The 27,689-nt window shown below is 30.8% G+C and overlaps 1 protein-coding gene and 1 long non-coding RNA gene across 6 annotated transcripts in view; both read right to left on the bottom strand.

Moving 5' to 3' along the window:
* LOC143054736 (solute carrier organic anion transporter family member 4A1-like) overlaps positions 1-27,689 on the bottom strand; it is a 90,776-nt gene that overhangs the window by 57,254 nt on the left and 5,833 nt on the right. For 3 of the 5 annotated variants that reach the window (XM_076227766.1, XM_076227769.1, XM_076227770.1), the window contains exon 3: positions 27,276-27,387. The gene's annotated coding sequence lies outside the window, so the exon portion shown is untranslated. Of the gene's footprint in view, positions 1-5,827; positions 5,924-6,184; positions 6,293-27,275; positions 27,388-27,689 lie in introns of those variants that run through there. The other 2 variants (XM_076227768.1, XM_076227767.1) reach the window with 2 other exon arrangements.
* Positions 11,432-14,676, bottom strand: LOC143054734 (uncharacterized). The gene is made up of 2 exons (XR_012971808.1): positions 14,145-14,676; positions 11,432-11,507 (listed from the first exon to the last, which is right to left on the bottom strand). It is a non-coding gene; the product is annotated as an uncharacterized LOC143054734 (long non-coding RNA).

Below are 27,689 nucleotides of genomic sequence, written 5' to 3'. Positions count from 1 at the left end.
AGTGGAGTCATTTTCTAATATTCTAGTCTATAAGAGGGGTTCAAAGACAAAGGGGAGTCATTTTCTAATATTCTCGTCTATAAGAGGGGTTCAAAGGGGAGTCATTTTCTAATATTCTAGTCTATAAGAGGGGTTTAAAGGGGAGTCATTTTCTAATATTCTCGTCTATAAGAGGGGTTCAAAGGGGAGTCATTTTCTAATATTCTAGTCTACAAGAGGGGTTCAAAGGGGAGTCATTTTCTAATTGTCAAGTCAATAAAAAGGATTCAACACCAATTTGTCAACATTCATAATTCATTTACATCTCAACTTTTGTTTAAAGATATGTACAAGAAACATTTTTAACTATGAAATACAAAAGCCACTCAAAACAGACTTATGAGAGCCGATAAAAGCTACATAAGATAAATTAAAAGTATATTATGTGACTGTAATAAAACTATGTCTAGATCTACAAAGAATATACAAAATCTTTTTGAAAAAGATCAGACGGCAGGTTTTGGCACAAAATTTAATTACACTAATATTGAAAATTAAATATACATGATGAAAATGTAATAATTAAGGATCAAGAAACAAATAATGAAATCCTTACTTTACAGGAATGCATCATCAGCATGTTTGATATGAATACAGACCTAAAGAAATCTTTATCACTTTATAAATTTATATTTTTTTTAACTTCATATCAAAACAAAGTTTTATATATTGCCTAATCAACATATATACAAAATTTATTTGTATGCATAATTACTATCTTCTATTGACAGATTTTTTAAATTAATTATTTTGCTTATTAACTTATGTAAGAGGATTTCATGAATGATAAAGCTATTTCCTACTGGCAAAATAATCAATAAATGTTAAAAAGTTTTCTAATAATGAGGAGATAACTCTTATGACCCTTTGAAAGTTTAAAAAGTTTAAATCTCACTGAACACTGACAAAATTCATTTATTTTCATGTACAAAGTTTCAATTAAATTATAAATTTTTCAAATTTCTTTTCTGATAACCAACTGAATTATAACTTCTTTATTTGCAAAACAAACAAAAATTGTTTTAGTAATGGCAAATACAATTTTTTAGACAAAACAAACATATCAATGATTGATTGATTGATTGTTGGTTGCTTAACGTCCAGTGGCAATACATATCAATGAAAACTCAACAATATTATAATAGATATGATAAAAACAATTATGTCTCCTCCCCTTTCCTCAGCTCTAATCAGACTAATGATCTTTACATAAAAGAAACAACTGCTTTTACATCATTTGGAGTTAGTATAATCACAGGTTTATCAGTAAAATTAAGTGTATTAAAATTAACATATTTTTGTATATAATATTTTAGTATAAATAATAAAGACAAAAAAAATATTAAAAAATAACTGACCTCATTCTTTGACCCCTTTTTAAACCAGGTAGCATCATTTTGAAAATGCTGCTCACAGCTTCATATTTATTTAACCATTCAGTATGTACCAGTCAAAGGAAAAGTTAAGCAAGCATAAAACTTTCTGATAGCAAATGTCAAAATTAGTCTTATCTACTATCAGACTTGGAATAATCTAAAAACCAAACCATTAAGTCAATAAAACATAGACAACCGTCTATCTAAATCACCATTAAAAATCTTCATTATAAGTTTTTTATAACTAAAACATTGATAAATCTCATTCTTTTGAATTAAAGTAACAAAAATTTATAGCTATAGTCTTTTGATTGTTAATATAATATCCACTCTATCAGCATATTTTTTCCCCCTCTAATTTAATTGATTTAAAATGTACTGTTAGCAAAAATAGAGTACATAGCTAACCTGCATGAAAATACATTAAGTTCAGAGTCAAATGTATTTTCATATCAAAATAAAGTATTAAATTGTTTGTGTCATGCAGCGGTCTTTAATTGTTTCTATTAAAGCTATTTTTTAGTTAAAATATATTTATTTTAGGCCAAAGATTTTCAAGTTGGGAAGACAACTCCTTTCAAACCAGTATGCATGGAAGTATTTTCCATTAGAGTTTTACAGGATGTGTCAAAGAGACAACAGCCAGACCAAAGAGCAGAAAACAGCTGAAAGCCACCAATGTGGTCTTCAACATAAGAGAGAAAACCTCCCACCAGGAGGCCTGCTTCAGCATGTTAGCAATTCTATACTAATCCATTGTCATTCTTGTAATACTCTCTAGATTCATAAATATTTGTGGGATACTGGTTTTTTTGGGGGTTCTTTTTACTACGAAGCATATATGCAACCACTAACTAAATGAAAGAACAATCCCACATTATCAAAAGTAACACAATAAATAACCAATGGCGGTCAGTTTATTTTCGATTAATGAGTTTGATTGTCCCTCTTTTAGTATGGTGTCAATAACCAATCAAAAAGTATTTAAAATACCACCCAAATTTTCATTACAGCCATAATACATTCACTGTTTAGAGTTAAATAATTGTAAAATTTAATCAACTAATGCGATTAAACATTAATTTATACCATATAACCATGATAACACAACTCTTATCTATTTTCTGTGAAGATATCATCCATTTAAAATTAAATCAAGACCTGCAAGTCAAAAGCTATAAATTATTTGGATAATTAAAATACACTTATCATGTTTAGGCCAAATTAAAATATATGTGTGGTTCCAGTTACACTACAGCTACCTACCCTACTTTATAGTCTTAATTATAGCCTATACATTAAAGATTTTTTGGTCATTTTCCATTAAGCACTGTTAAAGTCAGAAAGTTGCTCCCAGATAAGACTTGATGAAAAAAAAAACACCATAAAACTAGTATCTCAATTGTTTGTAAAACAATTGAAAGGTCTTTCCTGTAAAAGTGATGTTTTCGTATTGTACTTTGTACGACCTTTCGTTTGATATACGACAAGCATACCTTCTGAAACTTTTCGCTTTTTACACTAAATGACCTCATCCGCCTACATTTTTGAGATCGGAATTATGATATATGGAACAGAGTAGATGAGCTTTCATTTGATATGCAACAACACCATGTTCTAGAAAGTTTGATTTTTGCACTTAATAACCCTATCCAACTCATTTTTGGAGGTCGGGAATTTGATATTTCAAATGTACACACCATGACCTTTCATTTGATATACAACAACCCTACCTTAAAAGAACATTTATTTTTTGCACTCAATGACCCCATCCAACCCATTTTTGGGAGACGTCAATTTGAAATTTGAAATATACGCTTTATATTCTTTCATTTGATATGCGACAACCTTACCTTCTGAGAAATTTGAATGTTTGCACTAAATGACCCCATCCGTCCCCTTGGGATAAAAAAAGGGGGTTTAAAATTTTCATTTTTAAGTAGAGTTTATCAAGACCTTCAATTTGATATGTCAGATGACCCCTTTTGACAAAGTGCAAATAATGATGCAATATCAACTATATAAATAGAAGTTATGAAACTTACAAAGTCAATGCAAAACTTGAAATTTTCAAATTGAATTTTTGGCGTTTTTTTTCCATGGAATGTTTTTGGTATTTGTTCAAACATATAACTATGTCAACCTCTTTAATTTCTAAAACATTTTAAGTGATAAGCTCTTGTTGATTCAGAAATACATGCCTCCGCTCGCAAAACTTCAAACTGCATTATCTCTAAAACGACAATAGATATCTCAAATATGTTCAATGATAAATGATGTACAGTTGAAGGACAACAGTATAAAAAAGAATTGGGACAATTTCAAAGTTCACCAAGGTCACAATTAATCATCAAATATATGATGCAATACCAAACTTAAGAACCGGAAGTCGTAGAGACATGGGACTAGCACCATTCAACTCAAGACCGCTTAACCTTTAAAATATCACAAGGTCAAGGTCATAGTATAATGTGAAGGTCAAGGTGAAATTTCATCATGACCTGACATTGACCTCAAATTGAAGGTCTTGAATTACTGATCATCTTTGCAGTTTATAGTAGATTGATATCTGTTACCTTTAAAAAGATATACACAAAATACTATACTTTTAAGAATCATCTCGTTGTAACTTTTGAACAGACGGTCGGACATTTTTGGGCTTATTATATAAAATGTAGAGCTCGTCGAGAGGAACATTTTATACGCTGTATGTATGCAGCAAAGTCTTATAGTTTTCCTAATATGACATCTTGAAATTACAGCGTAATTTTATTTTGCACTCTGTGACCTTTGACCTTGGGTGCGTATTGAAGGTCACATGAATTAAAGATAATTGGTGAAGGTCCCAAGTCTCTACGACTTCCAGTTTTGGAAATACAATTTTTCTAAAATTATGTACAATTTTTCAAGGGGAATAACTCCTTATAAGGGTTAATAACAAAATGATTGTACATGTTCGTTAACATTGCCATCTGTTCCTGTACATGTTGCCGTTTTCAAATCGATTCTATCTCTTATACTTTTTGAGAAAAATGCAAAGAAAAGAAATTGTTTCAAGGGGATATAACTCTCATAGGGGACGATGAAATCCTATTCAGCCTCACATGGTAATACATCATAATAAGGTCTACATTTTGTCTAATTAAGGTCATGATATCTTTAAAACCAACGAGGGGGGACCATGTTGAAAAAAATCAATAAAAGGGAGATAACTCCTAAAGGGGATGATGAAATCCTTAACAGAGTCATTTGGTAATACATCTTGGTGAGGTCTAGCGATGGTCCATATTTGGTGTTAATAACTTCAACAGAAACAAGAAGCGGGCATGTCAAAAAAATGTTGGAAGAAAAAAAAGAAAAAAAAAAAACATTAGAAAAACAATAAGGTCTTTCCCATGTAGGGGAAAGACCTTAATTAAAAATAGAATCCATCCTACCCTAACCATTTTAACATATTACTGGAACCACACATACTATTTTATTTGGCCTTATAACCAATGTACAGTTTAATTAATCAATTTCAAATTTGAAATACATTTTTAAGTATTGGCAACAATAACATTTATAAATCATTTGATTTTGACAAGCGTCATTAAATACATATATATGAACAGAACAAACATATCTAACGATCTTAAACGGAAATACCTGGTCTTATTATCTAAATTGTAAACATTTATATTCATATAATTCATTTGTATTCTTTTCAAATCTAATGCATCCAGTTAATTGTATGCAAATTTCTTGGTGATCAAACAAAACTCAAAACTTAACTAAATGTTATTATAGTATGCATGATCTCTCAAACTTGCACAAATTTTAAATTTATGTACATCAAATCACGAATTGGAGTTTGAATCCTGCTATCATACTTTATTTTAGTATGATACTCAATAATTTGTCATGATGTCACAAACAAAATTTCCTTGATTTTTTGCATATATCAATGGTTCATAATTCAGTAAACTGCAAAAAATTACATTTCCCTGGCAATGGAAAACCAAAGGGAAGAAAATTTAAGTGTTCAATGGCTATTGCATTCTGTTTTAATTGAATGCATATATGAAAAATTACCACAACAATAAGTGGTTAATGTCTTTGCTAATTTATCGTGGTAGAAAAACAATTAAAATACATGTGGACCACCTAAACTCAAGATCACTGCAATCTGTTTATAAACATAACAAAACCCTTACTATTAGTATGTAATACAACTATGGTACACATGGACCACCTTAAATTCAAAATAAATCCCCCCGCCCCCCTTAAAAAAAAAAGAAATAAAAATTTACATACAAAACGATAAGCTTAACGCTATAATGTGGAATTATTTTTAAATTTTAAACTACCAACTGCCCCAGTTTTCAGCAAGAAAAACCAATTTAACAAAAATGAAAGAAAGAAAAACATACCTGATCATTAGTCCAAATAATTATGACGTCTTGTAAGGCTATTTCAAGTTTTGGCTTTGACGCCTTCCTGCGTATGTAAGATGTAAGGGTCGTCAAAGAAAAAAATATAACAGCCTTTCAAGACATCATAATTATTTGGACTAACCTGATCATATAAAACTTTTAAAATACACTGATCACTAACTCCTGTTTACTGTTTTACATATATTGAAAAAAAAATGTGACAATCTGCATTCAATAAAAACAAAAATTTGTATACCAGCAAAATAAATTTAACATACAATCTTACAAAAAGAAAGAAAACCTTACCTTATTATATAAGACTATTAAATACACAGATCACTAACTCATGTTTACCTTTATAATTTAAGCCTGTGATTATCTGCATTTAAAAGACAACACTTCGCTAGTGGTATAAATAGCACTCGTTATGTTAAGATTTATAATTCTATCTTATTATCTCTGTTTCTTACAAAACACATAAGAGACCCTGCTAAATTAAAGGTAATCCTCTGTAATTATTTCGTTTAATTAATTCAATCGTATAATTACCAGTTCAAGTTACACAAATAGCCTATTATCGGTAAACTTCAACACTGATGTAAATCACAATGAAAGTATCTTGAAGTATTAGTCTTGTGTTGGTTACATAAAATTACATGTTTGAAGTGCCAAAATGACATTGAAGTGTTGGCTATTAATTAAAATCGACTACCCTTAGAACACCTTCAAATATATATTTCTCATGTAACCAAATATAAATTATTGCTCATTTGATGTTTGTGGCCACAAGATAACACATATTTAGTCTCAAAAAGACCATCAAATTGTCAACTATTCAAATAGTCCACTGGAAGTTCACTCTCACTTTTGCAATGTAATACCTTGAACATCAAATCTTATTTTTGTAATTTAAGTTGACTTTATAGACCCCACACCCATAAAAGTTTTTGAAATTCAATATGTTTCAAAATTTTTAAACAGCTACGCTCTTTGTTGGATTTCAGTAGAAAAGTTTTATACTAATTTCACATTAAAGTTAAAAATCTATTCAGATTTCAAGATTTTGGCGTTGAAAGGTGTTCAAATTCCGTGATCGTAACACTTAAGATATGTTATTTTAAAGGACATAAAAATGTTTCTACCTCTCAATTTCAACTAGAGGTGGCTATTTTACTGCTTTCAAAGCATATTGAACAAATAAATCACCTTTTAAGGATCTTAAACTCTGATTATCTCCCTTCGCAATATTTGTAAATGTCTCTTTGAATAAAGAAAATACAATGAACCAATTGACATCAATCATTTAGTGATCATTAACTTAAATCAGGCCTTTGTTTTTCTCCTTGAAATTTTTACCCATTTCAAGACATTTTGGAACCTTTAATCACTTACAATAGTGTGGTATGGTTTCACTCATTATTGAAGGCTGAGCAGCGACTTATAGTTGCTTAGACCTATGAACAGATATAGTTCTGCATTCTTGCATTGCAGCCTCACTTATTATAATATTTGTTCATGCCTACCGGCTACCCTACCATATTCTTTTTGACGTTTTCATGTTTTTAAAGGATCATTAACAAGAATGTGTCCATAGTACACGGATGCCCCACTCGCACTATCATTTTCTATGTTCAGTGGACTGTGAAATTGGGGTTAAAAATCTTATTTGGCATTGAAATTCGAAAGATCATATCAAAGGGAACATGTGTACTAAGTTTCAAGTTGATTGGACATCAACTTCATCAAAAAATACCTTGACCATAAACTTTAACCGGAAGCGGGACAGATGGACGAACAAAACGAATGGACGCAGAGTCCAGAAAACATAATGCCCCTCTACTATTGTTGGTGGGGCATAAAAAGTATAGAATTATTAATAAGCACTGTAAAAGTTGGGACATTTTTGGTATAAAAGTGATTGCAGCAGTCAAGACATTTTTGTTGATGCTTATAAATGCACCTTGCAAGTCCAGAACTTTTCTTTATCAAGTCAATGTAAATCAAATTAGTTATAAAACTACCAATCCTATATTTTTCTGCCAGATGACAAGAAACAAATATATATATTGGTTGGTTGGTTTTATTTTTGGCCATACATCTACTTTCACTTATTTGCTGGTATATAGTCATCTTATTTGCAATCATAACGTACCTCTATGTCATTAAGTCTCTCAGGTGGATAATTTGACTTATTTGCAATTGTACCTTTTATGAGGGGGGATAGGACCTTTATCGGGACTCTGGGATTGGGTGTTTTAGGCTCGGGATTTCGGGATTGACCCTTTTGGGATCTGGGAATTCTTTCTTCGAATTTCGGGACCTCGGGATTTCATGTTTTTTTAGCCTGGGATTTCGGGATGTCGTGTTTTTAAGCCCGTGATTTCGGGATCAGGACCCCTCCTACCCTCCCTCTTTTATATCTAAGTACAAATATTGCATGTATTGTCTCTCAAATAACAGTTTTATAGCATATTATGCACAGAAAACAAATCATTTTTGGCCAAAAATATCTTAGAGTTAAACAAGATCTCTTTCAGTTAACATGGTTAAGTTATACATAAATCTTCACTACTGAATGCAAGTATTTTTACATCAGAAACTTTCTTGTACACGAAGTTCTTGTAAATATTTAAATGCAATTGAAGTATTGCATGATGTGTAAAATTGCAAAATTATGCTGAAATGATATAACAAAATTTGTATGTATCATATTAATAAATTCATGCTTAGTCGTTTTAAAGTAAGTTCATTTTCAGGTCACTTTATATTTTCATTAAATTCAAATTCAGTCAGTTTAGGTATGAATTTGATATGAGATGAGATTTAACAAAATGTATAAAAGAGATACCTATACTTTTGAAGGCACACACCTTTAAAAAGTAATAAATATCCTCTAAACATAAGAAGTAATGAAATATTCTCTAAACAAACAGACGTGCACCTTTCACCACCATGTCATTAGAACAGCATGCATTTAATCTGACAAAAAAATCTTTACACAAAAATATTGTATTACACGGCATGTTTTAAGTACTTTAAATTATAATATTAAAACTAAACTAAATACATTTGGTTGTGGATTTTTAAGTTCATATGTAGTTAGATGGCAGATGAGTTGACATTTAGGTACATGTTTAGGGGGGGGGGGGTGAAAAGACTGCATGATATTTATACAATTATACAACTAAACATGTGGGCATGTATCAATAAAACAGCATCCTGAGGACACCCCCCCCCCAAAAAAAAAAAATCTAGCAAAAAGACATATTTACATTTAATATACATGTACCATCTTCTTCAAATATGATTTATTGAAGATAACTTAAATTTCAAGAAACCAATTCATTGGCAAATCATTGAGAAGTTTGATTTTCAAAGACAATTTTAAAATAAACTATTCTTCAGGGAAAAAAGATTTCCTACCTGGTTCGGGAGTCGAATTTTGTGAACTCTTATCTCTAAAATCATTACATATCAAATTAACATAACATGTGGTCAGTAAGACCTATGGTAAGACAGTTTTACGATATTTTAAAAACATGCAAGTCAGTCTCCTATCTGTGGCATGCTGTAAATACGGACTTGTAAATTTTTAATCATTTGATATTAAATTAAATGATTGACAAATACTATTTGTGTAGGTTACAATGAACAGGTATTATGGTAAATTGGCTTATAATAAAGGTTTATTAAACCATTAGTTTTACAATTTCTTTTTGATAACAATGATATTATAGTAAACGTCTTGACATTTCAATACCGGTACATTGTGTAAATGCAAAATAAAGAACAAGCATAACTACTTAACTCTATAAGTGAACTTTAACTTTCTCATTAAAAAAAATGTAATTCAATGAACAGAAACGTTGGAAATAAAATAACAAAAAAACATAATTTTTTATTCCAGATAAATAAAAACATGTGAAACAAAAACATTACGAAACACTTTTTCTGTGTTTATTTTTATAAATACATATTGAAAACACAAATTGTTATCTTAGCAAGAAACCAGATTTTCTAGGCTTAGTGCACAATATCAGAATAATAAAAGGAGCGGAAAAACAGATGCATTTTATTAAAGGGACATTGATTTAGTGCTATGTTTACGATCCTAAGATAAATCTTGACTGCAGACTTGTGCAGTTAATTAGCTTATCAGTTATTCTATAGATATATTATGCATCTGTTCTGACACCCTTAACAAATTACATGGCACTTTGTATGTGTCTTGGTCAATATATTTAACAAGGTAATTGACATAAAATGGACATTCTGTTACAGCCAAACAAATTATCAAATGGGTCAAAATCTTTAATTGTTTTTACATAGGCGGTAATGGTAACGTTTTTTCCTGTAGCTCAGTCCATATCGTTAACTTGGATATGTATGATAGCTTGTTTCGAAACTGTGACATTTTCACATATGTGGTTAAATTTTCGGGGTACGAAGTGAGATTACTTTTTCCGTAAATTAGCAAACCCAGAACATCCTGTTGTGATGCGGCTCCTTGTGGTAAAATATCCCCTTTTTAACACAATAAGTTCTTTGAAAATTTAATACTTTGAACACATTCAATAGCTCCATAGTTTTTACACATTTATTCTATGTTCCTCTACTTTCCTAATCACCACAAATAATTAAGTTCAGTCATTTGCTAAAAATAGAAACATGTCCAATATCACTACACAGAGATTTTTTCTTTACACGTGACTTTTGAGTTCCTCATTTCAAGGCGCATTAGGGATGTTGTCCCATATTGTAATCCATACTTCTGATTTTTCCAAATATTTTTATGTGATCTTCATCGGTATAATATTCTGAATAAATCTTTGTTTTTTTGTCCATTTCTGAAAAAAAATAAAGTTGTTTTAGCACTATAAGGCAATGACACTTTCGTCGCTATATTCATTTATTTTGAATACAATGAGTATGTATAAGTAATTTCTTCCAGATTACCTCCACTAGTCAAATCAAGGACAAAACTTCTGATTATAACCTTTAATTACAATACACAGACCCTGATAAAGCATTCTATAAAATTTTCTTGTGCCTTAAAGTGCATTTTGACAGAGAAATTATGCAAAACTGAAGGTTTTATAAAAAAAAACCCACCAAAATAATTATTCTTACTAGTGGAAATCTTGTATTTAATACTGTTGAAACCGCTCTAAACTACTGGGAAAGTCATCCGTATCATATAATTAGAGTGCAATATAGTGCAAATTTTCAAAACTTGTCCTTTCACATAATTCCATTTGAGAAAAAATGTTTTTTACATGTTTTTCAGTGAAAACCTTTTAACAGTGAGAAATCCACATGAGGTCTTAACGGAAACATTGTGACAGCACATGTATTATGGCGTCATTAAATAACGACAGATCAAAATAGCGCTGAAGATAGTTTGCAGTGTTACACGAGAAACAGTTGCCGCAAGATTTAACTCGAAATATTGAGTCCAAACGATCTGTAACTAAGCCTTTTCATTTAATACCAAGACCATAGCAACAGTTTTCATATTAGCATATTTTTAACATACCGACTGTAATTTTAATTGCATAAATACCAGAAATAAACAATTAGAGCTTGTTTAATAAAACAAAATGCTTTCCAGTTATTCAGGACTTTTCAAAACCTCTAGTTTGCCATCTCAGGTTGAAAAATAATGATATGTCTGGAACTGAAATAAGACACACAAAAAATACTCAGGCTGTGTTATCATTTGATTTAAATACAAAGTATTATTGAGAGAGAAAAATCTATTCTTGAAAGTTTAATCACAAAGAAAGACAAATGCTTCTCCCTTGTGGCTTAGCCACCTTCATTTAAACCTTTTGTATTAGAACCAATGGTAGTAGCTAACTAGCTTAATAGTTGAATAGGTGCAGAAATATTGTTTTCAAGAAGGTTTGACCCTCCCCCTTTTTCACTGAGAAATGACAATATCCTTTGTTTTGCTCATGTGCATTAAAATAATAATTCATGATTTTCTTAAAGCATGTAACTGTTTTTGTCTGTTTTTTTGTGCATATGATATCTACTGACCAGGGGTCAAATCATTGGATAAAGGCACATGCGATGATGAATCTCACATTACTCGTATAAAGTGTGTTATCTCCCTTGATTATCAGGTATTCCTGTAGACCAGAGTGATATTACATAACAAAGACTATATTGTGTGATGTTTACTTACAATTTAATAATATTTAAAAGTTATTTCTTGCCTTTTCAATGTAGTAAACACATTCCTTTTGGATCTCTCGGAAGTAAACAAATTTATGATTGTGCCTAAAACAAGTGTTCAGCCCCGTGCTAGTGATGCATTTTAAAAGCGAAAATTTTCTTGAGTTTTTGCTGATCTTTATCAATAACATTTAGCTTAAACAATTTATAATATCTAGGTATAAATAAACAAGAGGCTCTCAAGAGCCTGAATCGCTCACCTGAATTTTTTTGGTTTAATCTCTCATCAATGATTATTTTGGCTTTTCAATTTATTTAAATGTTCTTTGAATCATCCTATTTTCTTCAAAAGCAAAAAAAAATCATTTTCTCCTATGTTCTATTTTAGCCATAGGAGCTATGTTTCTTGACATACAAGGAAATGAAATATAAAATTTATACTAGATACTCTGAAACTCTGAAACTCATTTAGCCTAAGTTTGGCTGAAATTGATACAGCAGTTTCATAAGAGAAGATTTTTTAAAGTAAGTCAACATGATGAACAAATTGTGAAAAAAGTCTTTAAAGGGCAATAACTCCTAAAGAGGTCAATTGACAATTTTGGTCAAATTGACTTATTTGTAGATCTTACTTTGCTGATCATATTTGCTGTTTACAGTTTATCTTTATCTATAATAATATTCAAGATAATGACCAAAAACTGCAAAATTTCCTTAAAATTACCAATTAAGTGGCAGCAACCCAACAATTGGATGTTTGATTCATCTGAAAATTTCAGGGCTGATAGATATTGACCTAATGAACATTTTTACTCCATGTCAGATTTGCTCTAAATGCTTTCGTTTTTGAGATATAAGCCAAAAACTGCATTTGACCCCTATGTTCTATTTTAAGTAACGGCGGCCATGTTTTTTGACGGATCAAAAATCAAAGCACACACTTTGTGCAGGATAATCTAAGGAACAACCATGCTAAGTTTTAACCAAATCCATTCAGTAGTTTCAGAGGAGAAGATTTTTTAAAGCTAGCAAATATGATGAACAAATTGTGAAAAATTGTCATTAAAGGACAATAACCCCTTAAGGGGTCAATTGACAATTTTGGTCATATTAACTTATTTGTAGATCTTACTTTGCTGATCTTTTTTGCTGTTTACAGTTTATCTTTATCTATAATAATATTCAAGATAATGACCAAAAACTGCAAAATTTCCTTAAAATTACCAATTAACTGGCAGCAACCCAACAATGGTTTGTTTGATTCATCTGAAAATTTCAGGGCTGATAGATCTTGACCTAATGAACATTTTTACTCCATGTCAGATTTGCTCTAAATGCTTTCGTTTTTGAGATATAAGCCAAAAACTGCATTTGACCCCTATGTTCTATTTTAAGTAACAGCCGCCATGTTTTTTGACGGATCAAAAATCAAAGCACACACTTTGTGCAGGATAATCTAAGGAACAATCATCCTAAGTTTTAACCAAATCCATTCAGTAGTTTCAGAGGAGAAGATTTTTTAAAGTTAGCAAATATGATGAACAAATTGTGAAAAATTGTCATTAAAGGACAATAACCCCTTAAGGGGTCAATTGACAATTTTGGTCATATTAACTTATTTGTAGATTTTACTTTGCTGATCTTTTTTGCTGTTTACAGTTTATCTTTATCTATAATAATATTCAAGATAATGACCAAAAACTGCAAAATTTCCTTAAAATTACCAATTAAGTGGCAGCAACCCAACAATGGTTTGTTTGATTCATCTGAAAATTTCAGGGCTGATAGATCTTGACCTAATGAACATTTTTACCCCATGTCAGATTTGCTCTAAATGCTTTCGTTTTTGAGATATAAGCCAAAAACTGCATTTGACCCCTATGTTCTATTTTAAGTAACGGCGGCCATGTTTTTTGACGGATCAAAAATCGAAGCGCACATTTTGTGCAGGATATACTAAGGAACAATCATGTTAAGTTTCATTCAAATCCATTCAGTAGTTTCAGAGGAGAAGATGTTTGAAAAATTGTTAACGACGACGACGACGACGACGACGACGACGACGACGACGGACGCCAAGTGATGAGAAAAGCTCACATGGCCTTTTAGGCCAGGTGAGCTAAAAACTACTTACCATCATTTTCGGTGGTGTACAAGGTGAAATCATCCATAAATCAGTCTGACAACCTCTGGAATTGAGCTTCTAATTTGGGTCAAAATCTTTAATTGTTTTTACATAGGCGGTAATGGTAACGTTTTTTCCTGTAGCTCAGTCCATATCGTTAACTTGGATATGTATGATAGCTTGTTTCGAAACTGTGACATTTTCACATATGTGGTTAAATTTTCGGGGTACGAAGTGAGATTACTTTTTCCGTAAATTAGCAAACCCCGAACATCCTGTTGTGATGCGGCTCCTTGTGGTAAAATATCCCCTTTTTAACACAATAAGTTCTTTGAAAATTTAATACTTTGAACACATTCAATAGCTCCATAGTTTTTACACATTTATTCTATGTTCCTCTACTTTCCTAATCACCACAAATAATTAAGTTCAGTCATTTGCTAAAAATAGAAACATGTCCAATATCACTACACAGAGATTTTTTCTTTACACGTGACTTTTGAGTTCCTCATTTCAAGGCGCATTAGGGATGTTGTCCCAAATAGAATTCAGTATAATAAAATAAGGAGATGTGGTATATTTACCAATGAGACAATTCTCCAATTGACATAGATGTTAACAACTATAGGTCACTGTACAGTACAGCATTTAACAACAAGCAAAGACCAATTGATCAAAAATTTATTTTTAAATATAAATTTTAGATATAATTGTATGCAAAAGACTTAAGAATCAAAGTGCATGATTATGCAAGGAGTCCGGTTTAATGCACTAGATCAACAAACAAGCTGGTCTGAAATTGAATAATAAGTTTATATGGCTGTAGTCCACAAGAAGACAATAAGGGGCAAGCATTATATAGCAGGAGACAAGCAAGATTGACACTGCACGGGGGGCCATTGGTTGTAAGTCTCTGAATTCAAAAGTAAAGAAAACCTCTAATAATCAGATGCACTCCTTGAATAATTCTTTGATAAAATACATTGAAATCTACTTTTTTTACTACAAAACAACCTAAAGTCAGTTTCTAATTCAAACATTTTACACATTGCCATTTCAAATAGCTAATCAAGTTCACCTAAATGTCCATCTTGTTCACATTTCTGACAGCTATGACACAAACATCAAAACATGCCATAAATTTTACATGCTTTTACAATTTGTTAACAAATAAACATTAATAATGGTCTTACTGGCTAGCACTTAAATTTATGGTCATTCTACAAATGTAAGTGGCCTTAACTCCAGATGAAAACAAATTAAATATGCATGGGTCAAGGCAATTTCTTGTTGGCATGTTGTAAAATATTGACTTGACCTGGAATGTTCCTATACAAATTTCAAAGTCGCATAATTTCAAAATTCATATGATCGTATTGACAAAAATTTTAGGATGGCATATCTTTTAAAAGACCATATTTCAAATTTTTTTTTTGTGGTATGTTTAATTTTACTCTTACATCAAAGGCACCAAATAAAACAAAATAAAATATTAGCTCATGGACTTAAAATATTTCAATTTTTCATAGTAAATGACCAGTACTTCATGATATAATTTACAATTCATTAAATTGGAGGGTCCAATGTGGTTTCCCTTCTCTAAATTATTCTTTATATCTTTATTCACAATCTGAATGCAACAATTTAGAGCTTCAGTGGCGGATCCAGAATTTTTCATAAATGGGGGCCCACTGACTGACCTAAGAGGGGCCCGCTCCTGTCACGCTTCAACGATTCCCTATATAAGCAACCAAATTTTTTCCCAAAAAGGGGGGGCCCGGGCCCCCTGCCCCCCTCTAAATCCGCCTCTGAGCTTGACATTGTATAGATCCTTGTACATTGATGAAGACATTTCTTCATTTATCATTTATTTAGGGTTATTGTCTTATTTGCATATAAATCCTTGATCTATCTTTTTATAATTATACAAGGGAAAAGATTAGCACAAGCTTGCGTTTCACAAAAATACTTATTATCAATTTTAGTATTAAGTTTTTTGTGAAATGCAGACATTGGCAGATTAAGAAATTTCCATAAGTGGGGCCCACTGACTGCTCAAAAAGTTGCCTGCTTTAGTAATGTGTCAGTGATTCTCTATATAATCAACCAAATTTTCCAATAAAAGACATCCTCCCCTCCCCTCAAATTGATCTCTGCTTGGCTCTAGCAGCTGCCAGGGTACCTTAATTTAGCTGAAATCTATAATACTAAAATTACGAGGTCCAATTTGTCAGCCGTCATCACGTAAAAACGACGAATCAAAGAATTCAACTTTATATACAACTAATATAGTACAAAGGTATTGATTAAAAATTACACCACTCCAGGCCCTTTTGTTTTCCACGTAATTAATATCGCCAATAATTAGGAAGTTCCGGGTCGAGTCCGATATCGATACCAATAGTATAATCACCTGTTACCTATTACCTTATCTGTACGTTCCGCATCGGACAGGCGCACCACCAAACGGTGTATTCAGGATTAATATGCTATATAAACGGGTCATAATCACAGGGTTGACAGGTGTCTTCCTCGAATGCCAACATTTTATATGTTACCTATTCCTTGAATGCCAACATAAATATTTCAAGGTATGTTTATATAATAACAATAAGTGTTTAACTGTTTAAAATAATTAGTGAACCTGATAAAATTGCAACATTTTATCACTTTTTGAAAGAAAAAAAATATATTATATTTTAGGATGAAAATTATCATGAATTTTAAAGAAATAAAGAAAATGAGAATATTATTTTATTAAAAAAAAAGATAGTTTGGGAATGTACATGTTTATTAACATAAGACGCATCAGAAATATTACAGAAATTTTAGTTAAATACAATTATTTCAAACTAAACAAGGATATTAGAGATTTATTTAATTCCATATTATTTTAAATATTATGTAGTTAAAATGAACTTTATGAAACTCTACAAAGTTTCAAGAAAATCACAAGAATTCTGGTGAGTTGCAACATAATAAGCACCTAAATTATATATTCTATGAATGAATTTCAATAAAATAAAAAAAGGGTGTAGTATTATTACCAAGAAAATTATCATGAAAAAAAAAACCTGAACAAAATAAAACATAGTTATCTAACACATGATACAAAGCTCCAAGAAACTTCATTGAGTAATATGGGAGGATGTTTCAGCACAGACAACTATAGACTGAATATTGAAAAAAACACAATGATCTAATCTAAAAAAGGAATGAGAAACAAATGACAACTACTGAACATCAGGTTCCTGACGTAAGACAGGTGCAAACAAATGCAGCAGGTTTAAACATTTCAATAGGTACCAACCTTCACCCTTACAGAAACAATAGTGTAACATCACAACATAGAAAGACACACTATAAGATATCAAATGTTGTAAATATGTTTTTGTTGCTATATAGATATAGGAAGATGTGGTATGAGTGCCAATGAGACAACTCTCCATCCAATTAACAATTTATAAAAATAAACCATTATAGGTCAATGTTCGGCCTTCAACACGGAGCCTATAGCATATATATGCTTTTTGCTATAAAGTATTCATTCATTCATTCATTCATTCCATTGAAATGGCATGAATTAAATTTAGCTACCTGTAAAATACCTATGTGTTTAATTAGTATGATTGTTTTGACACTTTTGTTGTGATAACTACTTGCACCTATTCCTCGAACGCCAACATTACTTTACAGGTAAATTGTCGGTGGATCAAAGGATGTTGGCATTCAAGGAATAAACCTGTTGACACTACTAAATTGTCAAATTGTTACCTATTGTAGTATTTTAATCAGTAAGACTTTTTAAGATAACAATACGAATACTAAAAATCTGGACTAAAAATAAGTTTCAATTTGTTAGCGGGCATGACGTAAAACAGCGAATCAAAGAATTCAACTTTATTTATAACTAATATAGGACAATGCTGTTGATTAAAAAATACTCCATTCCAGGACCTTTTGTTTTCCAAATATTTAATATTACCAATAATTGATAAGTTCCAGTTCGACGGGTTCAAACAGAAAGATTTGAAAGCTCACAGGGTTGACACTACTAAATTGTCAAATTGTTACCTATTGTAGTATTTTAATCCGTAAGACTTTCTAAGATAACAATACGAATACTAAAAATCTGGACTAAAAATAAGTTTCAATTTGTTAGCGGGCATGACGTAAAACAGCGAATCAAAGAATTCAACTTTATTTATAACTAATATAGGACAATGCTGTTGATTAAAAAATACTCCATTCCAGGACCTTTTGTTTTCCAAATATTTAATATTACCAATAATTGATAAGTTCCAGTTCGACGGGTTCAAACAGAAAGATTTGAAAGCAGAGAAAATTGTGTATCGGCATGACTTTATCAGATGACAGTACTAATACTAAGATAAGGCTTGCGCATAGTTATATACTTTAATCCAGTCACGGACCCGCGATATCACGGGTGTGTTCTAGTAGTGCATAAAATTATATATATGTTCTTTAATATTGATAATGGTTTGGTCTCTTCTAGATAGATAATGTTTCCAGCCTAATACAAGGTACAACAACATGGAAAAAGTTATCTATATGATCATAATTGCGAGGAAAGAAAATTTAAAATAAGTTTTAAAATAACATAATCTACAAAAAATAGACCAACCATGTTTGAGCAAAAACTTAAAAATTTAACAATGTTTGTTACAAAGTCTAAAGTTCTCAATAGAATTGTGAAGCAATTAAGTATCAAATACAACGCTATTTAATTTCCATTCAATCACCACTCAACTTTATTTAAATAAAAACCTTGAGGACCGATACTTGTTTGCATGTTATTTCAATATTTTCAAAGCAGCAACTCAAAAAGAATTAGTCAACATTTTGATTTCATTCAAATTACGAGGATATCAATGTAAACTATTTAATTCAGCCTTTTAGTAATTTGAATTGGATTTTGTGATCATTCATATCACAAATGTTTACTCAAGGCGTGGATTATTTGCAAATTTATTGAAATCTTAAATGAAAATTCAATGTTACACATGCATACATTTGTCTATTTGAATCTTTACATTTTTCACTGAGAACTCTACCTTTAGGAGATATTATATAACTCTTAAGAACCATGTACATGATATTGATAACATTACTTGATATTTTCAATATGAAAAATCAATGAAAAGTAGTCTAGAATTCCCCTATTTTCAGGATTTACCCCCACCCCCACCCCCCAAAAAAAATAAATAAAATAAAATCAGATAACAGTTTAATGACACTATGTTGGAAGGCTGACATTTGCAGGTGGTACCGTTTTAACCCTTTTTATGATATCCTCAGAGGATGTGCTTTGGCCCAACAATGTATCATGTAATTTGAACCATCTCTTGATCTAAGCACTGGAAAGTATTGAAAAACTGTTTGGAAAACCATTTCATAAAAAAAATATAATGGTTTTGACATAACCATGGAAACTAATGACAATATATATTTTTCATATATGAATTTTTGCTTTGGCAAATCATAATACGTACAACAACAGTATTATAAATCACTACAAAAATATTCAGTACACCTTAAACAAACCCATTTCTGCTGTTATAACTTATCTTTAATAGGATAATTAAACCAATTTGATATGTTGCTGACCACCTGTTGATCCCTATCAACAAACTGCTGAAGTATGATATGGTCACTTGACCAACAGCATAACAAAATTTAAGTGGTAATATAGAAAACAGCAGCATATTCTAACATTTATTAATTTGATTGAGTTTGTGCTCTAAAGTGACTTCCACCAAAATTTATTTGTGTTAATAGGCATTTCTGCTACGGCAGGGGCATAAAATTGAAAGCCTGTATGCAAGAATACTAATTACGGAGAGCTAGACATACAATTTAAAAGATACATCCAGAAACCAAATTCTTCCTCAAATTAACAGAGATGGAAAAGATACCATACAGACATCATCAATCGAAAAATAAACTGACAATGCCATGATGGTTAAAAAGAAATTCTATAAATAGCTGCTGTGACCTTGACTATTACCTTACACCCATAAAGATACAGGTCTTTGTTAACCCATAGGGTGGTATCAAAACCAAATTTTGATATATATGGTTTATCCAGAATAAATGCTTTAATGCCAAGAGATTTGGACAGAAATCATCTTATCATGGGCTCCACAGATATATGAGATATTATACTAATAAAAGCTAAAACCTGATTTGGCAAACCAATAAACCAGAACCTAATAGTCCTCTTAGGCCAAATAAAAATAAATGCGTGGTTCCAGTTACCCTACGGTACCTACCCTACTTTTTAGTCTTAAAAATAGCCTACCCTAAAGATTTTTTTGTCTTTTTTAATTAAGCACTTTAAAATTCAGAATGTTGCTCCCATAGACTCAATGTAAAAATAAAACAGAAAATAAAAACAAAATCCATACGTAACTTTTTTTAGATGTAACTAGAACCACACATATTATTTTATTTGGCCTTAATTAAGTATTATTATATATAAATATACACAAATTATGAATCTTAACATTTTCAAAACTCTTTTGATCAATTATTAAGCTAGCTGATCCCTTGACACTAAAAATATAACTTATCAATAATTAAAATATTATCTTAATAGATACATACTAAATAATGATAACGGCCTCTAATTTACTTTATATTTTATCAAATACCAAAGTTAAACAGACTAAATGGAAGCAAGTAAGGCCTAGAATAAAATATTGTTTGTTTCCCCAATCCCGACCGACCCTGCAAAAATGGTACTACTCATAAAATTTTATTGTCAAAACTAAGTCAAATATTATTTTATTCATTTCTGATTTACAGGCTTGCTGGATCGTCTGATAATGTTCAAGCTTTTTGGAAAAATAAAATTATTTCCCTACCTACCTACCCACACCTGGCTCGGCAGGGTCGGGATTGGGGAAACAAACAATATATTAATTTAGGCCTAATAAATTAGCTTTTTAAATCTAAATTTTTATATTTTCATTTAAAAATAAAATAACCAAGAACTAACATATATGATATGTTTGTTATTTTCTTTTATATATTTTAAATGAACAGATGTACTGATATTCATGTGAATAAAGTCAATTTCCAACAAAGACAACTCATCTATTATCAAAGGAATTTTTTTTTTGGGTGCCTTTTTTTCTACCAAGATTTTTTAGGTTGAAACTAAAAATGTTATAGTATAGATGTTCTATCGCCTTTCTGATTATCCAAAATTTATATAAAAGGCATACCTGTCAACCTGTGACGATGAAAATGCAGGTCATGACCTGCATTGAAGAATCAAATCTCAGGTCATAACGCGTACGAACTTTTTCGAGCTGAATTTCAGTATTTATGGTACATTTTCTTATAATGTATATCAAAGATACCAAAACATCAATGCATGTTCTCTTGGTTAAGTCATTTTAAATCTTATTTATTATTATTTCATTACACTTTTAAAGATTTTTATAAACTTGTGTATCACAGTCTCATGTCCTTTACTTTTTGTCATCATCTAAAATTTATTTTTCAAATGTAATTTTAAAATGAGACTACTAGCCTTTAAACATACCATGTAGAGGTATTACTTGTATGAACATTTATCTCTCATTTGACAAGGAAATTAGACTATGATAAAATATAGTAATACAGTTAAAGGAAGTATAAATGTAAAAAATAATTTTCAACTTTTTTTTAAAAATTGTATAAAGGTATAAAAATAATGAAAAGTTATTTTTCAATATGTATTTGAATTTTATATTATTATGATTTAATCTTTTTCACCCATAAAACGTAAATATAAGGAATAATTTTGAATGGTGACAAATAAGGGGAAGTAACTCTTAGTTGAAATATCTATGTAAAACAACAGGGCAATTTATTTACGTCCTAAAGCTAATGTATTGGTGTTAATCAACAGTGTGTTTGACATCAAAGCTGTCAAGTGAAGCCATGAAACTTACGAAAATCAATCTCAAGGCTAAGAAATACGGGTGAAATCGGGTCATTTTCGGAATTTCCGGGTTATTTCAATGACCCGGCGGGTGATCCGGGTGATCCCTCAGAATTGTGAAAATCTCGGGTCACACCCGCAGAATCCGGGTCAGTTGACAGGTATGTAAAAGGAGCTGACAACTTGTTTGAAAGATATTTCAATATTTCAGCCCACTTAATAAATTTATACAACAAGAAAATGATAAAAATTGTTGTTGAATACTAATTAATTCAAACCAAGATTTAACATTTAAAAATTCTTTCTATCACCTTCAGTTTAAAATATAAGATTTGAAGGATAAATTTTTTGGCAGACGACACATGAATCCATCCATTTTATTAACCAATTGAGTTTATAAGTCATGGATAATAAATTAAATCATGCATTTTATTTAAAGTATTCAAAGTCACTCTCCAAATGTACATCAAATGTTAATTTTAACTTTTTATCAGTAAAGGTATCTCACCGATTTCAATAGAGATGAAATATGCTTTGTCGAACAAAATACTTTCTAATTCAATGTTGTTACGGTATTGGCGATAGCCTTGTAGAGCAGTAACATTATAAAATAGTAATCTTTTTTTAATTTATTGTAATTTTACTCCACAACAGGAATGAAATAAAGCAGTGAAATTCAAATTAAAAGCACTATCAATTCAGCAATTTAACCCTCAGTTTAACCATGCTATTTTTCCATGTTTTTTTTAAAGTCAGGCCTTTTACCTTTTAACCTAAAGTTCTTTCTATATTTTCAAAATTTTCATGGATACATTTTTTCTAATTAAAACAATATCCATGAAATTATTGATTGATTTGATTGTAGGTGTTTTAACGCCACTTTTTTGGCGACCATTTTTTTTATTGGTGAAGGAAGTTGGGAGTGGCTGAAGAAAACCACTAACTGTCTATGAGAAAACTGATAATCCTAGTTAATTAAGATTGGAGTCAAGGAGGGTATTGTCTAAATTGTAAAAAATAAACGGAAAATTTAACCCCCCCCAAATGATGATGGACCAAAGTATGTAAATGACATTAATAATAATTTCCATGACAAAGTAAATAAGCAGTTTCAGGATATAACAATGAAATACTCCTTTTTTAATGGTCCGTTTTGATCGTGACAGCAGCTGGAAGGTCAACGTTAAGATTTAAATGTGGTAGTTTAAAGCATCTATATATGTATAATGACAGCCTCTAGCTAGCATTAACTTAATAGAAAACTACACTTTTTGATATTTGGTAATTTTTGTTGTCAAATGTCCAGTGGCATGTATTTCATGCACATTAAAGACCAATATCCTCAATCTACACTACAATAAAAGAAAAAAATCACACCTTTTTCAAGCAACTAGATTTGTTTAGGTATTATACTTGAATACAGTAAATTCAGTCAACTTTGCCAAAATTGCAACTGGTTTGGTTTTGCTAAATTAAAAAGTTGAGTTCAAAATTTTGATAGCATTATTTCTATGCAAAATTTCCTCAAATAAGAATAATTAATCTCCAGACCTATTTTAATCTATCGTTCAAAAATAGCACTCATATTTATGTGCACATAGTAAATTCTGAATTTCCAGTGAACAATATGAGATAAATTATCCAGCTAACAGTTACCAAGAATTACATAGAGTTAAAGTGACATTTAACATGTTTATTCTGATGTTTCTTCATAATTCATTATAATTAATTAACATTGTCAAAGAACAAAGCCAATACACAATTAATAATGCAAGATGCAACATTTATTATAGAATACAGGTAACAGCTGGATACAGTCATACTGTCAGGAATTAACAATGAAAAGGGGGGGGGGGGTGTTGTTATGGGGAGATTTTTTTAACTTTTCGTTTGTTATTCCTACAACACGGCAAGACCATCTTTTGTTATGTTTGTGTTGTGAAAACCATTCTAGCCATACTTTGACCTACAATTGTTTATACCTTTTACATATTGTGACTTGGATGGAGCGTTGCAATTATTTACAATTTTTTTTAATATTTCTATTTCTTTTATTATTACATATCATTTTTGAATGTCCCTTTGGTATCTTTCCCTCTTTTATTCTGTGAAATATTTTAATTACACAGGGTTTAAATGTCTATCTATCTGCAAAGTTTAATCTAACAAGCTTACTTAAATTGGAGTAGAATGCACCAGCCACATTGGATTTAGGGGGGTCTAAATCACAGCCTCTTTGTGACAACTAGTGATACAAAAGACAAATTACTTGGATGTAGACAAACTAATTGGACCGCTGAAGAGCTTACCAGAAGTTAAACTTCTTGGACCACTTGACCTTTGAAGAGCTTACCAGAAGTTAAACTTCTTGGACCACTTGACCTTTGAAGAGCTTACCAGAAGTAAAACTTCTTGGACCACTTGACCTTTGAAGAGCTTACCAGAAGTTAAACTTCTTGGACCACTTGACCTTTGAAGAGCTTACCAGAAGTTAAACTTCTTGGACCACTTGACCTTTGAAGAGCTTACCAGAAGTTAAACTTCTTGGACCACTTGACCTTTGAAGAGCTTACCAGAAGTTAAACTTCTTGGACCACTTGACCTTTGAAGAGCTTACCAGAAGTAAAAGATCAGACAACAGCTAGGACAAAAGAAAAATGAGGAAGGTAAAAAGTTCACTAAACATTATCAAGGAAATTAAGATCTAACAATCCCACCATCAAAAACAAGGGATAAAATCAAAAGCCTGTTTCTTTTTTATTAGTTCTAGCAAGTTCAATTCTTATAACTGATTTTATTTCTAAAAAATTTCAAGGTTCCTGTTTCACTTGTGGCCTGCACCTTTGTGTTTCTTATGTGTCAAGTTCAATTCTTGTAACTGATTTTATTTCTAGAAACTTTTAATCTATATCCAATCTAACATTCCCATAAGTAGTATTTAGTTTACAGTTTATTACATCAAAGCTACTAAAATCTTAACCATTATCTGCTTATATAGTTATATGGTTAAACAAATGTAATAAGCTTTATAATCTAAACCAATTAGTTAAATATGGGTATATGTAAGGCCATTAAAAAGAATAGGTTTGTTTGCCCAAACGCTACCAACCCAGAAAAAAAGCTGCCTACTCAAATTCTTTTATTGTCCTTATTTGAAGAAGTTTTTTTTTAATCAGATAGGCATGAAGACTAATAAACACCCGATACTTTAATTTCTCTTTTTGCAAAAAAAAAGAAAATGCCTACCTACCTACCCACTGTCTCAACCTTTGGGTAGGGTTTGGGCAAGCCATAATATTTTTAATTGTGGCCTATTCTGTGGTTCTTTATCCAATTGATCATACCATAGGTTTAAAAACAAAACACTCATGCTGGGGATTCTTTTATTGTCCTGGGTATCAATTTTGATTGATTTCATAAGCAATGCATTTTTGTTAATTTTTAAATTTTAATTTTGTGGATTTCCTAAAGTCAGCATAAATCTATATAAAAACATTTGTAATTCGTTGAACACTTGAATTCATGGTTCCCCTGGTCATAAAAATTGGTATCAAACAAATAATAATGAATCCACAATATATAAGATGGTATATTCCTTCTGCTTCTGTTTTCTATAAAATGTTTAGTTTCACTAAATCAAGATAAATGACAAAATAGAAAGATAAACAAAATAATTTATAAATGCAAGACATCCCTAAAGACTAGCCATCATCTCTGTAAATCAATTAACAGAATAGAATTAACAGTAGATCTATACAGCTGTGTTTACTGTACAAAATCTAGACAACCTTCAACTTAATTGACCACTTCAGACACTGACCACTGGCTATTCTCCTTGAACTAAAGACAGATTTACAAAACAGAACAAAAAAAGCATCTATCCTCTTCATCATAAATTGTTAAAGGTCTGTAGGGGACAGGTGTTTAATACCTGCTTGTTTTACAAGGTAGTAACTTGTCTCTCTTGTCAAGAAATACAATTAGATTTACGTTTCTTTATAATTAACTAGATTTGGCCAAAATAAAAATGTCACACAGTTCATTGGGAAAAATTAGGACTTTTAATAAAGGATAATTGATTTACAATGAACACAATGATAATTTTCAATTCCAGTGGAAAATATTACATGATTATTTGAGTGTTGGTTGCTTAAAATCCAGTGGCAAATATTTCATGCATGTTAAGGTTAAAAATATTATCTCCATTCCAAGTCTTCACAATAACTTTTTGTAGGTTAAACTTGATGCTGATTTGTTTTAAGAAAAAAATTGTACAAGATTCTATTGGTCTGTAAAAGAAATTCTTACAGGCCCCATGTGGCCCAACATAGAGACTGCATTTTATAGTGCACTTTTCTTTTATAGTTAAATGCACTTGAATAAAAAACCTGTTAAAGGTCTATAATTTCACACTATCATTTGTATAGACTTTATACACTTATAAAACATGTAATTTGCACCTGTTTTTATAGACTGATATGAATTTGTAATTTGACAATAAAAAGATTCACCTATTTGAAATCTTCTTCAGTCAGACGATTAATCTTTTAAATTGACTTTTTCATACATGTCTTCTTGACATCTTTAAAATTTACAGTCTCTATATAACAGATAATAAATAATAATTTTTTCCAAAACAAGTTGGATTTCAAATTATTTTAATATTACGAGATGGGCATTTATCAGGCAGTTCTCTCTGCAGTGACATTGACACAGACATTTTTTTGAAAATCTAAAGCCTATTGGCAGTATTGCAAATGTGACTTGAAAAGCTGAGTTTATAAAACCAAAAGAGGCTAATATACATTTGTGGATCAAGGATTTTGAAAAAGGGGGAGGGGGACCCAAACAAGGCAATGTTTTGAGTGAGACATGTTAAGTTAATGCCATACCATAATGTAGCCTTATGCATGACAACCTACCCTCCTTCCTCTCCCCCCCCCCCCAAAAAAAAAAATCTGCCTCTGCAAAAGTAGTCAATCCCAGGCAAAATTCATTATTTATAACATGTTTCCCTCCCCCTTCCTCTTTGCAAAAGAATAGACAAACCCAGACAAAATACATTTTTTATAACAATTAATCAGGTGCTTATAAATAATTACACGGCTTGATTACGCCTCATTACATAAAAACAAATATTTACAAACAAATAACAATTAATCAAAAGAATACTCCATGCATCTTACCTGTAAAGTTTTCTCTCTTTAATTTGTATATTAAACCAAAGGATAATATCATATTATGATTGGCTTAACATCTTTAAGGCATGCTGTAAAAATATCTGTGTAGCTAGGCATGCTGTAAAAAATATGCATTAATAATTAAATAGGAATGAAATTACAGGTATGGAACAGGTGACAAGAGCAGACTTTCAAAATGGCGATTTGATTTGTTTTTTAAAACGTTGAGTCAGAGTAGTATAATTAAATGAACAAAGAATATATACGATATCATTGTAAATTTTCAACTTTCGAATGGGTCATTTATAAACACATGTATTCATACAGTACCAATTTTGAAGGCTTGTATGCAGCACCAATAATATAAAATTTTCTTCAATCCAAAAAATTTGGATGAACAAAAATAAAAGAATCAAAAGT

The sequence above is a fragment of the Mytilus galloprovincialis genome, chromosome 12 (assembly GCF_965363235.1).
Source record: "Mytilus galloprovincialis chromosome 12, xbMytGall1.hap1.1, whole genome shotgun sequence".
In the NCBI taxonomy this organism is placed as follows: Eukaryota; Metazoa; Mollusca; class Bivalvia; order Mytilida; family Mytilidae; genus Mytilus; species Mytilus galloprovincialis.
This window is presented reverse-complemented; position numbering and strand designations above follow the sequence as displayed.